This window comes from Rattus norvegicus, chromosome 10 (assembly GCF_021556685.1).
Source record: "Rattus norvegicus strain SHRSP/BbbUtx chromosome 10, alternate assembly SHRSP_T2T, whole genome shotgun sequence".
Taxonomy (NCBI): Eukaryota; Metazoa; Chordata; class Mammalia; order Rodentia; family Muridae; genus Rattus; species Rattus norvegicus.
Window position 1 is genome coordinate 53,791,632 of NC_141543.1, and position 12,749 is coordinate 53,804,380.

General features: G+C 40.6%; 1 long non-coding RNA gene across 6 annotated transcripts in view; it reads right to left on the bottom strand.

Moving 5' to 3' along the window:
- LOC148002912 (uncharacterized) overlaps positions 1-12,749 on the bottom strand; it is a 61,440-nt gene that overhangs the window by 18,314 nt on the left and 30,377 nt on the right. For 4 of the 6 annotated variants that reach the window (XR_015631714.1, XR_015631713.1, XR_015631710.1 and 1 more), the window contains exon 4: positions 10,263-10,360. This is a non-coding gene — a long non-coding RNA (uncharacterized LOC148002912). Of the gene's footprint in view, positions 1-9,310; positions 9,626-10,262; positions 10,361-12,749 lie in introns of those variants that run through there. The other 2 variants (XR_015631712.1, XR_015631715.1) reach the window with 2 other exon arrangements.

Sequence of the window (12,749 nt, forward strand, 5' to 3'; positions counted from 1 at the left end):
CTGAATAAATAGTATTTGAAACTGACATTTCATTGAGCCCTATACTTAAATGCCCATGTACTTGTCTCTACTCTCCTTGAAGACAGACAAGTGCCTTATGCAATGCACCCTTGCCTGTATAATGGCTGTGCTTTCCCAGTGCACAATTGTAGGAATTGGTTGTATAAATAAATAAATAAACAAAAAAAGATGATGAGTCTAACTTCAGCTCTTTGGCAGCTTCCTTAGGTGAAGAATCCAATTTAAGACAGCCAAGTGGACAACAAAGTGAAAGAATTATAAAGCATGCTAGGCTCTGGAGAAATTGCAGGCTGAAGGGAAAAGGAAGGAGAGGGAGACTCAAAACCCGAAATGGCTGGACAAGCATTACAAGTGACCTGAGTTCAAAATAATGTGTGTGCACTGTGAATGAAGAAATAATAGTGTCACCTACTGTTTATTTAGTGCTTACTGTTTACATATCAAGTACACATTTTCACATATTATTGCTTTGATAATGTGTGTGAAAACTGAAATAAAAATCTGAATTTACCAAACAGTTCAATTAAAGGGTATCTGTTTCTATTACAAAAGGGTTTTTTGCAGTACAAAAGGATTAGCAGTGGGGTTCCTTTAAAAAGCATCTCCCTTAGTGCCCTAAAGTGTTTATTTATAGATCATTAACTGCTTGACCAACATGCCTCAGGGTACAACAGCTTAAAGGCAACCATCAGGAAGCTGCATCCACAGAAGATCAATGAAACAGCAAAACAAAGTGTCTTCAAAATGGTACATCATGTCAATGGGAGGGGATTCATGAACCCACATTTGCTTTATCTCAGCGGGGAGCACATATGTTGGATGAACAGCACACCTGTGTATTCTCATTCTTGCCCAACCAAGGCGGATGTGGTCTCCGATCTATATGGCTAAACTGTGATATGTCTAGGGTCATGGCTATGTTTGGCTTCCCTTTGCCTGTGCTTTAATTAAGAGGTAAAATGATTAAAGCAGCAGATGTTTCTAGCCTGAGGTCCTAGGCCCCAGCATATCCAGCAGATGGTCCCAAGCAAAGCAGCATCCTTTAATGATGAGGTATTTGCAATTCATGAGCACTCCTGGTGTCCCTTCCTTTCACTATCCAATGTTCTGCTTGTCAGGGGTTCCATTGTGTGGCCTGGGAGCATGATGAATTAGGCAAAACCCTTCTGGTTTGGGACACAGTCTTGTGTGGATGTAAATTAAAAGTATCATCTCCCAGAAGATCAAGAGATTAGAGAGTGGAGACTTCTGCCCTCTTCCCACCAGCCTGGTAATCTGTCTAAAAGTCATCTCCCATGTCACTACACCCTGCCCGGGACTCAGACAGAAGACGGGAGTTGAGAAGGAACTAGCCTGCCCTCAACTATTCACCTTGGATTCATCTTGGTCTTTTGCCAGGACAGTCGGCAGCTCCTAGTATGCCGAATACTATCTCTAGGCAAGACATTCTGTCCAGACACCAGAAAACCAATTCCGTTTTTATTGCCAAGAGTGACCCAGGACAATACATACACATGCACACATGCATGCACACATGCACGCAATCTCTGAATTTCAGTGTCTTCCATTTTTTTCTCTATGTGGTGAATAGTCAGAGGTTCTACTCCAAATAAGCAAACTGAGAAAGGAAAGCAATGAAAATTTGTTCCTTTCATAGAAAAACAAAATACACAGAAACAGGGAGAACCAAGTGAGATAAATAAATGCTATGATTTAAAGCAATGCTTATGGTAAAGTGTGTTAATATAAGAGTACTTGGTGATGCCAAGATATTTAGCCATGGGATGAGCCCAGAAAAAGACATTTGGCTGAAAGTCAGAGAGCAACAAAATGATGGACTTGACCCGTTGATGTCCTGGTTTAATATTTTATCCCCTTTCAGAGTCTGAGTCTATAATGACAGCAACATTTCCTGTGGAAGATGTTAAGTAAGTACAAGGTCTCTCAGGCTTTTTACGCAGGGCAAATGGGGGAGGGGGGTTTGGGGGCGGGGAGGAAGAAAGCAAACAGTGCATGGCTGGCCTGGGGCCATACCGATTGAGTAAGAAGCTTTATTTCCGCGCTTCTGCTATTCTAGAACCTCTGTCAACCTCCCAGGGGCCTGAGATTCCTCCCTCTTCTGACCTCAGTGTCCCTGAATTTCCTGAGACCCCAGTTGGCATATTGCAGCAAGACTGGAGACATCTTCTGGCGATGTCCTAGCTAGGTGTTGTATGGCCCTCCCTCATCCTCTGCAGACTCCTGTGCCCAGCCTCAGAGGACTGTGAGCAGGAAGCTGACAGGAGAACTAACTCATTCTGAGGACTGAGTAGGCAGACCACAGCTTGTGTAGAGGGTGCCATCACTGTGTTTCCTTGACTTGAGTGATAGTGAGATAATTTACTAATGACTTCAGGATTTCCTGGAAAAGGAAATTTGTTCATTAAATGTATGATAAATTATAAGTACATTTCAGTTTAGAAATTGTTAAGATGCAAAAAAAATATGAGCATTTTGAAGGAGAAATGGCATTTAAAAATAATTTACGTGCGCCTGAGAGTGGATGCTGCTCTGTACTTTCATATTAAATCAATCCTGGGAAACTTGGATGCACTTTTGGGCCAGAACTCTCCTATACTTTAGTCTTATTAGTTGCTCTTAATGGACAGGCCAGATTCCTCTGCAAGCTTGGGTTCCACATGTTCCACTGACTGCATTGGAACCCAGTGTCCTATTTCCTGAGATCAGTGGGTACCCATGCCTGTGCTACATCCAAATTCCCAGCAGACGGTAAAGCCATATGGCCTCACGTGAAGATCCAGGGGAAAGCAGGTGCAAAGCCACTGGCTGGAGACTACCTTTAACCCCTTTCCTGCAGCTTGTACCAACCCAACTGTCCCTGTCCCCAATGTGTCCTACCCTTCAACCAGTATTTTAGGAAGTTGACTTAGTTCCAGAGAGCTCTATTAACAGCTTATGCTGAGGTATATATGAAACAATGCTAGAAATTTCACTTTGCTTTTAAAACATAAAGCTGGATTTTGCACATTTCCAAAGGAATCACAGCAAAGATGAAGTATCAAAATATATCCCAGTGTAAAGCATAGACCCTGAGATGAGTGCCACAGCAAGGGAGGAACCCTAAGATCTGGAGCGGTAATCCCTCCAGCGCTGTTCTTATGGCTCAGGATTGTTTGGGCTGCCCAGGGTCTCTTGTGGTTCAATATGAATTCTAGGGAAGTTTTTTTCTATTCATGTGAAGAATGAGATGGAGATTTTGATTGGGGTTGCATTGAACCTGTAAATAGCTTTTGGTAAAATGGCCATTTTTTTCACAATATTAATTCTACTACTCTTCCCATTTTCTAGTGACTCTCTCTCTCTCTCTCTCTCTCTCTCTCTCTCTCTCTCTCTCTCTGGAGGTTTAAAGTTTTTATTGTAGAGGTTCTTTGCTTCTTTGCTTGGGGTTCTTCATAGACATTTTATTTTATTTTATTTGAGACTGTCAGAAATAAGAATATTTCCATGATCTCTTTTTCTGTATGTTTGTTGGCAATATAAAGAAAAGTGATTGATTGTGAAAGTTGATTCTGTATCCTGCTACATTGCTGAATTTATTGTTTCTATAAGCTTTTCTGGTGGAATTTTCAGGATCTTTAATGTGTAGTATATCATCTGGAAATAGGAGTAGTTTGACTCTTTTTCCTATTTGTCTCCATTTCATTTCCTTCTGTGGGCTTATTGCTCATCAATATTTCATGCATAATATTGAAAAAGTATGTGTGGGGGGGTATATTTGATGTCTCTGTTTTGTTCCTGATTTCAGCGGCATTGTGTCAAGCTTTTCTTCATTTAGGATGATGTTGGCTGTGGGTTTTCCAGATGTAGCTTTTACATGTTGATGTATGTTTCCTCTAGCCCTACATCCACTAGGATTTTTATCATGATTGCATGTTGGATTATGTTAAAAGTTTTTATTCAGCATCTATTGAGATGATCATGTGCGTTCTTTTTTATGTTTTGTCTTCAAGTACACTTACGTGGTGTATCACATTTATTGACTTGTGTATGTTCAACCATCCCTGCATTTCATGGATAAAGTTATTTTGGTCCTGATGGATAATCTTTTCAATATTCTTTTCTATATTCTATTTGCAAATATTTTTGAACACTTTTGAGACCATTTTCATCAGGGATGTAGCCTGAAATTTTCTTTTTCTTGTTCTTTAACAAATTTAAGTTTTGGGTTTTTATTTTGTTTTGCTCTTTTGTTTTTACTGGAGCAAACTGGCTTCCTTTTCTCTTTCCTTCCTTCTGTCCTCCCCGCTGCCTCCCCTTTTGGATACTTTAAAAGAGATTGACTTTCACAGTCTGGTAGATTTCTGTTGTAAATTTATCTGGCCCTGGACAATTTTTTAGCTGAAGGGTTTTTATTACTGTTTCAACCTTCTTGATTTTTATGGGTGAGTTTACACTGTTGGCTTCTTGGTTTAATTTTTGGGTGGTTTAGCTCAATCTAGAAACTCATTTATTTATTTTAGGTTTTCTAGTTTAATCGAGTTTTCTTGTTTTGTTTTGTTTTGTTTTTGTTTTTGTTTTTTTAAAGTAGTTTCTTCTGGATTTCTTTGGTGTCTTACTTATATTTCCCAATTCAATTCCTAACTAATTTGGGTTGAGCCCTATCCTCTTTTCTCTTGGTTGGCAAGATTTGTCATTCTTGTAGAACCAGCCGCTAGATTCATAGATTCTTTGTATTTCCCCCAGCCCCCACCGGTTGTTCTTGTTGTTCAGTGCTTTCTGCTCTAATTTTTACTATTTCTTACAGTTGACTGGGTTTAGATTTGGTCTATTCTTGTTTTCCTGATTCTTTTCTTTAGTTTATCATTAAGTCATTTATTTGTGCTTTTTCTGATTTTTTTTAAATGTTGGTACTTACAGCTATCAATTTCCCTTCACTGCTTTTGTTTTGTTGACCTTTTATGTTCATTTAGTTCCGTGGAATATTTTACTTCTTTCTTGCTTTATTTTTGACCCATTCATCATTCAATAATGAGTTGTCGGACCTTCATGAGTTTGCTTTTACCAGAGATTTGTTGGCTGTCAACTTTAAGTTTTGTTGCATTGTGGTAGATAGAATACAAGAAATGATTTTAATCTTTTTGCATTCATAGAGATTTGTTCTGTGTTCCAGGATATGGCCTGTTTTGGCAAAGCGCCCTTGTGATGCTGAGTAGAATATGTATTCTTTGGTGTTTGGATGACATATTCTGTAAATATGATTTAAGTCTATTTGATGTATGATGTCAATTATTCCTCTATTTTGTGTCCAGATAACTTGTCTACTGGAGAAAGTGGATTGACGTTACTGTGTCAATTGGGCACCCCAGAGTTTAGTGCACTTATGTTTAGGATTATGATGTCTCTTGGTTAACTATTTCCTTGGTTAGAATAGAGTATCTCTTTTTATCTCTTTTGTTGAGTTATGGTTTGAAGTCTGTTTAGTCAGATAGTAGGGTAGTAGCGCCTGCTTGCTTTGTGGTTCCATTTGACTGGAGTTCTTTTGCTCATCCTTTTATTTGAAAGCAATGGCTATCTTTAAAGCTGTGTTTCTTGATCCATTCAGTCAGTCATTGTCTTTTGATTGGATTATTTAGTTACTATTGAAATATATATATATATATATATATATATATATATATACATATACATATATATTATTGAGTTGTGAATTTTCAGTGTATTTTCAGTGGTATTTCATATTTTTTCCACAGTCCCTCTGCTATATGCATTCTTCTTTTCAGCCAGAAATATTGATTCCTATATTTTCTTTAGGTTTGTTCTATGCTGAACATAAATATTTTAGGCATTTAATATCTTAAAAAGTTTTTCTTTCTCCCTTGATCATGGTAGATAGTTTTGCTGAGTATACATTCTAGGTTGGCCATCATAGTCTTTTAGGACTTGGAATGCAATGTTCTAGATTCTTACGGTTTCCAACATTTCCTGAGAAATCAGCTGTCCTTCTGATGAGTTTGCCTGTATACATGACTTGTATTTTTTCTCTTGCAGCTGTCAATACATCTTCTTTGTTATGCATATTTAGAGTTTTAACTATGATACACCATAAGTATCTTCTATTCTAGTCCTTTTTATTTAGTGTTCTGTGTATTTCTTATATCCAAATGGTTGTGTCTTTCCTTAGTTTGGGGAAGTTTTCTTCTATGATCTTGTTGAAGATCTAGTCTATGCCACTCACTTTGGATTCTTCTTCCTTATCTCCATCTATAATTTGAAGGTTTAATTTTTTTATGCTATTCCATATTTCCTATATTTTTCTTACCTGTGTTTTAGGTTTTTTCATATTCCTTGCTTATTTGGTCTAGGTCTTCTGATTTATCTGTAATTCCTGATCTTTGGTCTTATGTTTGACTCATTCTGTTTATAAGGCTTTGAGTTTTCTAGTTACATTTTTGTGTTTTCAACTCTGTTGTCATTTTTAGCTTGAGTTCTCTTCACTGTTTATATCTCCTTATTGAATCCTGAATTCCAGTCCTAGATTTCAGACCTTGTGTGTGTGTGTGTGTGTGTGTGTGTGTGTGTGTGTGTTCTTGAACATCACTCAGGCATTTATTCTCCTTAGTTTCTTTGTCCTTTATTTTATTGAACTGTATCTCTTTGTCTTCCTTAAATTCCTTTGATTCTCTGATGAATTGTCTGATAATTCTTTTTAATTCTATGTCCTGGCATTGATCTAGGTAAAATTCTCCTTGGCAAATATTTCTATAGGAGTAGTATGTTTGAGAGGGCAAGTATTAGCTTGACCTTTCATTGTGGTATTTCTGTGATGAAATCTCGGCATGTGAACACCTTTGTTAGGTCTATATCTCATATGCACTGAAGGCAGAAGAGAAGATGTACGGGTCATTGGGCTTTGAGGTTGGAAATGGCTTGGGTTGAATGAAATCAGGTGGACAGAGGCAACTGGGCTTGTACACAGTATTTGCCTCCTGGTCCAATTCTAGAATGTGGGAGTAGACCTGAATGGGTATAAAGGTTGTATGCAGGCTAGGAGGGTCTTGTGGGTTTGGGGGTAGGTAGGGTGGGTCTTGGCTGAAGCCTAGGGATTGGTTGCAGCACAAGGAAAATTGAATCTGGGTTACTGGATGTAGGACCCTTCATCTAGATCTGGTGGTCTGGGGAGAAGAGATGAGTGAAAAGGGTAAGGGAAACTTGTCAGGCTAGTCTCTGATGAAGGATGTGGGAGATCTAGCTATGTGAAGAGGTTAAATGCTTCATGAGCAAAGCCACAAAACATTTAACCTGTCAAGGTCTGTCAAGTTTTTCTACTTTTGATCTCTTTCTAGTGCTTTGAAGTGTCTTTATTTAGCTATTTATTTATGTCCCCAGTTTATACCTATAATCTGCAAGAAGGTAAATATAGTAGAAATGCAGTCATGTCAGTCAGGAAAGCATTGTATCTATCACAGAAAGTGCAATATATATATATATATATATATATATATATATATATATATATATATATATATATAATTTTGAACCACAAAGTATGGCTTAGCTGTGGATCCAGAAGCATATAGACAGGAACCTAGCATGGCTGCCCTCTGAGAGGCTCCACCAAGCAACTGACTCAGCCAGATGAAGAGACTTACAGATAAGCATTGGGAGCTTGAGAACTCTTATGGAAGAGTTGGGGAAAAGATTGAGGGCCCAGAAGGGGATAGGAAGTCTACAGGACCACCAACAGTCAACTAGCCCGGACCCTTGAGGCTCCCAGACACTAAACCACCAACTAAAGTGCTCACACTGGCTGGACCCAGGTCCTCCAAACACATGTAGCAGATGTGCATCTCAGTCTTCGTGTGGGTCCGCAACAACTCACTGGGGACTGTCCTTAAAGCTATTGCCTGTCTGTGAAATCTATTCCCCTAACCTGGCTCACTTGTCTGGCCTCAGTGGGAGAAGAAGCACCTAATCTTGTAGAGACTTGATGTGCCAGGGTGTGGGGATACCCAGGAGGTACCTCTGCTCTCTTGGAGGAGAAGGAGAGGTGGTATAGAGAAAGGAACTGGGGAGGGGGTTGGGGAAGGTGGACAGCAATAGTGTTGTAAAGTGAATTTTTTTTAAAAGTATGTTTTAGCAAATTCAAGCAGGAAACAGTATATGGGATGTTATTAATATATTTGCTGTCTAGGATTATCAAATAAAATATGACAGAGTGGCTTAAACAACAGATGCTTATTTTCTCATAATTATAGAAGCCAAAGGTCTACAATCAAGGCTCTGGCCAAGTCCTTTCTCCGTCCTGCTCAGACCAGAGAATGGTCTGTGATCACCATACTTTCAGTTTGGAATGAGTGAGTTTATTAAGTCTGTAGCAAGCCACAGCCAAAAAAGAATAAATGGCAAGGAGCAGTTAGACAGACAGCAAAATAATCATTGACTCAAAATACCACTGCTTAAAACATCCAGCAGAAATTGACCAGGGAAGGCCTGTTGAAGCTGAAAGCTAGAATTTCCAATAGAGAGAATCCCATACGGAGCAGAGTCCCCTCAAGTGAGGGTTTCAAGTAAAACAACAGTAATGGATAGAGAAAATGGCACTGAATCAGCCACTCACCCAGCCCTGCAGAAACTGACCAGGGAGCTGAGGCTGACAGCTGGAGTAGCTAATTGAGCTTTTCTTTGCACTGATAACCCTCCGTGGCTGAACTCCCAGCTTCTGCCTCCCACTGTAAACACTTTTATGCCATGGAGTAAACAAATAACATTTGTTAGAAATGATCTGCCCTCCAGCTGTTTATAAGGACATGATGTTGGTCTGGAGAGATGGCTCAGTGGTTGGGAGCACTGACTGCTTCCAGAGGTCCTGAGTTCAAATCCCAAGCAACCACATGGTGGCTCACAATCATCTGTAATGGGATCTGATGCCCTCTTCTGGTGTGTCTGAACACAGCTACAGTGTACTCATATACATAAAATAAATAAACAAATCTTTAAAAATTAAGGGACACATGTGTTCATTCTTGGACTGTTCTCCATCCTCCCCATCACAGAGTGAAAGGATCCAGACTATCCCCTCCCCCCTGCCCCCAGACAAAGCGGCTTGACATTTGGCATAGGCACGCTCTGGTTTTAAGTGTTGGGAGGGGAGGGCAGCAGCAACCCACTACCAGCTCAATTCCTTGGTGAGCTCATGTAGCATTTGACAGTAAAGATGATATTGCTTATCACACTTTGCTGTCTTTTCTCTATGTGCACCTCTCTAGAGGAAGGAAGGATATACCAACTCTGGATATGACAAATTGGCAAGTTGAAGATTTTAAGCTGAAAAACATTAGAGAAATTACTTAGAGAAAGACTGTCCGACTTGTCTCTCTGGTGTGCAGCATCCATAAAACTTTTTTGAGACAGAGCCTTCCCTATACCGAGGGAGGAAGGGAAATAGCCTTTCTCATCATGGCTGCTGTGGGTGGCTTGAGAGCATGCATTGTTTTCACTGCCTTCACACTTCCCTGGACACCTCCTAGTGTCTCTCCTAGAACTTACTGTTCTAGTCCAGAGGTCTCTTCACTCTGTCATCCCTTCAAATGTCATTGCTCTTTGTCTAAAAAATATAAAATAATTGACTTTGACTATCTGTTTTTTTCTTTTTAAAGAAATAATACCTAATAAGGAGGTGTGGCCCTATTGAAGCAAGTGTGTCCCTGTGGGTGTGGCTATAAGACCCTCATCCCAGCTGCCTGGAAGTCAATATTCTCTTAGCAGCCTTCAGATGAAGATGTAGAACTCTCAGCTCCTCCTGCACCATGACTGCATGGATGCTGCCATGTTACTGCCTTGAAGATAACGGACTGAACCTCTGAACCTGTAAGCCAGCCCCAATTAAATCTTGTTTTTTATAAGACTTGCCTTGGTCATGGTATCTGTTTACAGCAGTAAAACTCTAACTAAGACAAGAACTTGTTTTGTTTTTTTTTTTAAAAGCTGGACATTGACCATTCCTTTAAAGTCAATGTGGCTCCTGAGAGTTAGATATTGTATCATTAGTGTCTTCCCACTGTCTTAGTCCCCTTTGCACCACTGAGACAAAATGCCCTACACCAGCAACTTAAGTGAGAAGGGCTTGACTTCCAGTTTACAACATCAGAGGTTTTAGTTCACCGTCCTTGGCTCCATTGATTCTGGGCCCAAGGTGAGGCAAAGCATCATGATAACTGGACCATGTGTCAGTGTCTACTCACCTTGTGGAAGACTGGAAACAGCAAGGAAGGCATCAGGGACTAAGTACCGCATTTCAAAGGCCTCTAGTACCAGGCTTCCTCCATGTAGTTTCCAGTCTCTAAAGAGTGATGTCAACCAGGGACACAAGAACTAGAGTGAGACTTTACGTTTAAGCCAATACCATTGGGGTGGGTTCTTAACAGCTTGAAATCTTTTATTTATAAAGGTCACTGGTAAATCTCAGGTTGCATATCTATACTGGCAACAAGGGGACTCTGGGAAAATGGACTCCAGACCTCTACAGCACAGTGTATAGACTGATGGATTCCCAAGCATTAGAAAGAGGCACAAAACTAAGAACTTCACAGCATGACCTGTGGAACAATTGCATAAGATTGGGAGTAGTTTTCTTCTTGAACAATTGTAACTTCTCTTGAATATGATACAAACTTTCGTTATTTGGATGCTGATTTCTCCATGGATAGAAGCAGTTAAAGAAAATTCTACAAGCGATCGCATGCTAATAATTTAAGACGATTAAAGAAATGGGTGATGTTTTTCCCTAGGATATATCTGTTACACTTGACCAATGAAGAAACCTAAATAAAGAGACCGCTGTGGGAAAATTTTTAAACATTTGTTAAAGTACAGTCTCATCTCTAAAATACTAGGCCAAGAGGGCACTTGAGATTAGTTCTCTGACCCTCAAAGAATAGAAAATTTTTGAAATATTTAACATGTTCCAGAGCATGGCTAAAAATAGAAGATTTTCCAGCTCCGTTGGCTAAGCTTACTAGCCTATGCTGTCTGCCTCCCAGTAAGCAGTGGTCTCACCACTCTAGAAGATAAAGGTGTGAGGAGGATGCAGACAGAAATGCCACTGCAGGCCTGTGACCAAGCCTAGTCCTGAGGAGTTGGGAAAGACGACCCTGGAGAGCTGTGGCCTTTGCCCCTGGCAAAGAAGCAAATGAGTTTGGTCCATCTTACAGAAAGGTCACTGAGAGGAGAGATGAGCTCGTATCTCTTGCCCTCTAACATTCTTCCTCATTGGTTTCATGATTGCCGGGGCCTAGAACCCATAGGTCAATGGAGTGCATTGATGCCCCCCCACACACACACCACGGAAGCCAACATCCCACAGCAGGTGGGGACAGATGAGGGTGATTCTGGAGAGAAATACAGAAGTCAAATCGCACACTGTCATACCATCTAACTGTTGATAAAGACTGAGCGGGGTGAGCGGGTGCCACCTGAGGCATCCTAAGATAAACTGACTAGCAGGCAGGGCTCTGCTTAAATTGGCTGCACACAGACAGTCCTTGCAGAAGGGTCAAGGTCTCTACTAACGAGAGAGAGGTGGCCATCAGTCACTGTTACTTCCGTCACCACCAAAGAGTCTTGTAGCCACCGAGGACTCAGACACATAACTGTGGCAGGGCAAAATCAGAAGAGAGAACTCACTGCACTGACTCTCCAACTCAGAAGGAGAACATTATAATCCTCAGACCAGAAGGAATCGGAGGTGAAGTTTACGCTGTCTATCAGAGAGTAGAATGAAGTGAAAGTGAAATGAGAATCTGTGATGGAGTAGGAAGACCCAAACTTTCAGTCACGAGGTGGATCCATTCTGGGCATCTATCAGCTGGTATGGTCACATAGTAAATGGTTTTCTATTAGAGCACTGGTTCTCAACCTTCCTAACACTGCAATCCTTTAATACAGTTCCTTATGTTGTGCTGATCTCCAACCATAAGATTATTTTCACTGATACTTCATAACTGTATTTTGCTGTTGCTATGACTAGGAATGCAAGCGTCTGATCCACAAGCTATCTGATAAACTTCTCCTGCGGGGGTCATGACCCACAGGTTGAGAATCCCTGTATTAGCTATTTCCCATTGACTGAGACAGTTGATCGTATGTGGTCTTCACTGTATATTTAAAAGGTAACTATGGCTGTGCTAAGAGAGCAGGCATAAAGCCCAGAGGGGCAGGTATCTCCAGTCTCTCACCTGAATAAGTGACATGAATCCAGAAGGTACACTATGTGAAGTAACTCCTCACAAACCACAGAACTCAGCCATGGAGGTCTGGTAATCAACAACTCCTGAGCCTTCTGTAGGAAAGCTCTTGGCCTCATTACATGGCAGTAGAGAAACCCAGAAAATATGTATAGCCACCTCCCTAAAATAGGTAAGTTTAAGATTGTGAACAAAACATTTAAGGGAGAATCCCCAGGTAGGCAAGATTGAGTGAAGCCCATTTGGGAGGGCTGTTTGCTTGGTGAGTTAAGGTTGGACCATGAATGGGAGAAAGAACAAACATGTTTATGGGCCTCAGTTTACCCTTTTAGAAATGGGTACACTTAGATATCAGCCCAGTGAATGGTGAGTAGGGGTCCAGGAGAACTCAGAGGGTTATCAGGGGGAAGGCAAAGAGAAGGAGCCCAGAACAGAAATGGGCAGAAGCCTAGAAACAAGGCAAGGAACCTAGTGAGGAGGAAGAGG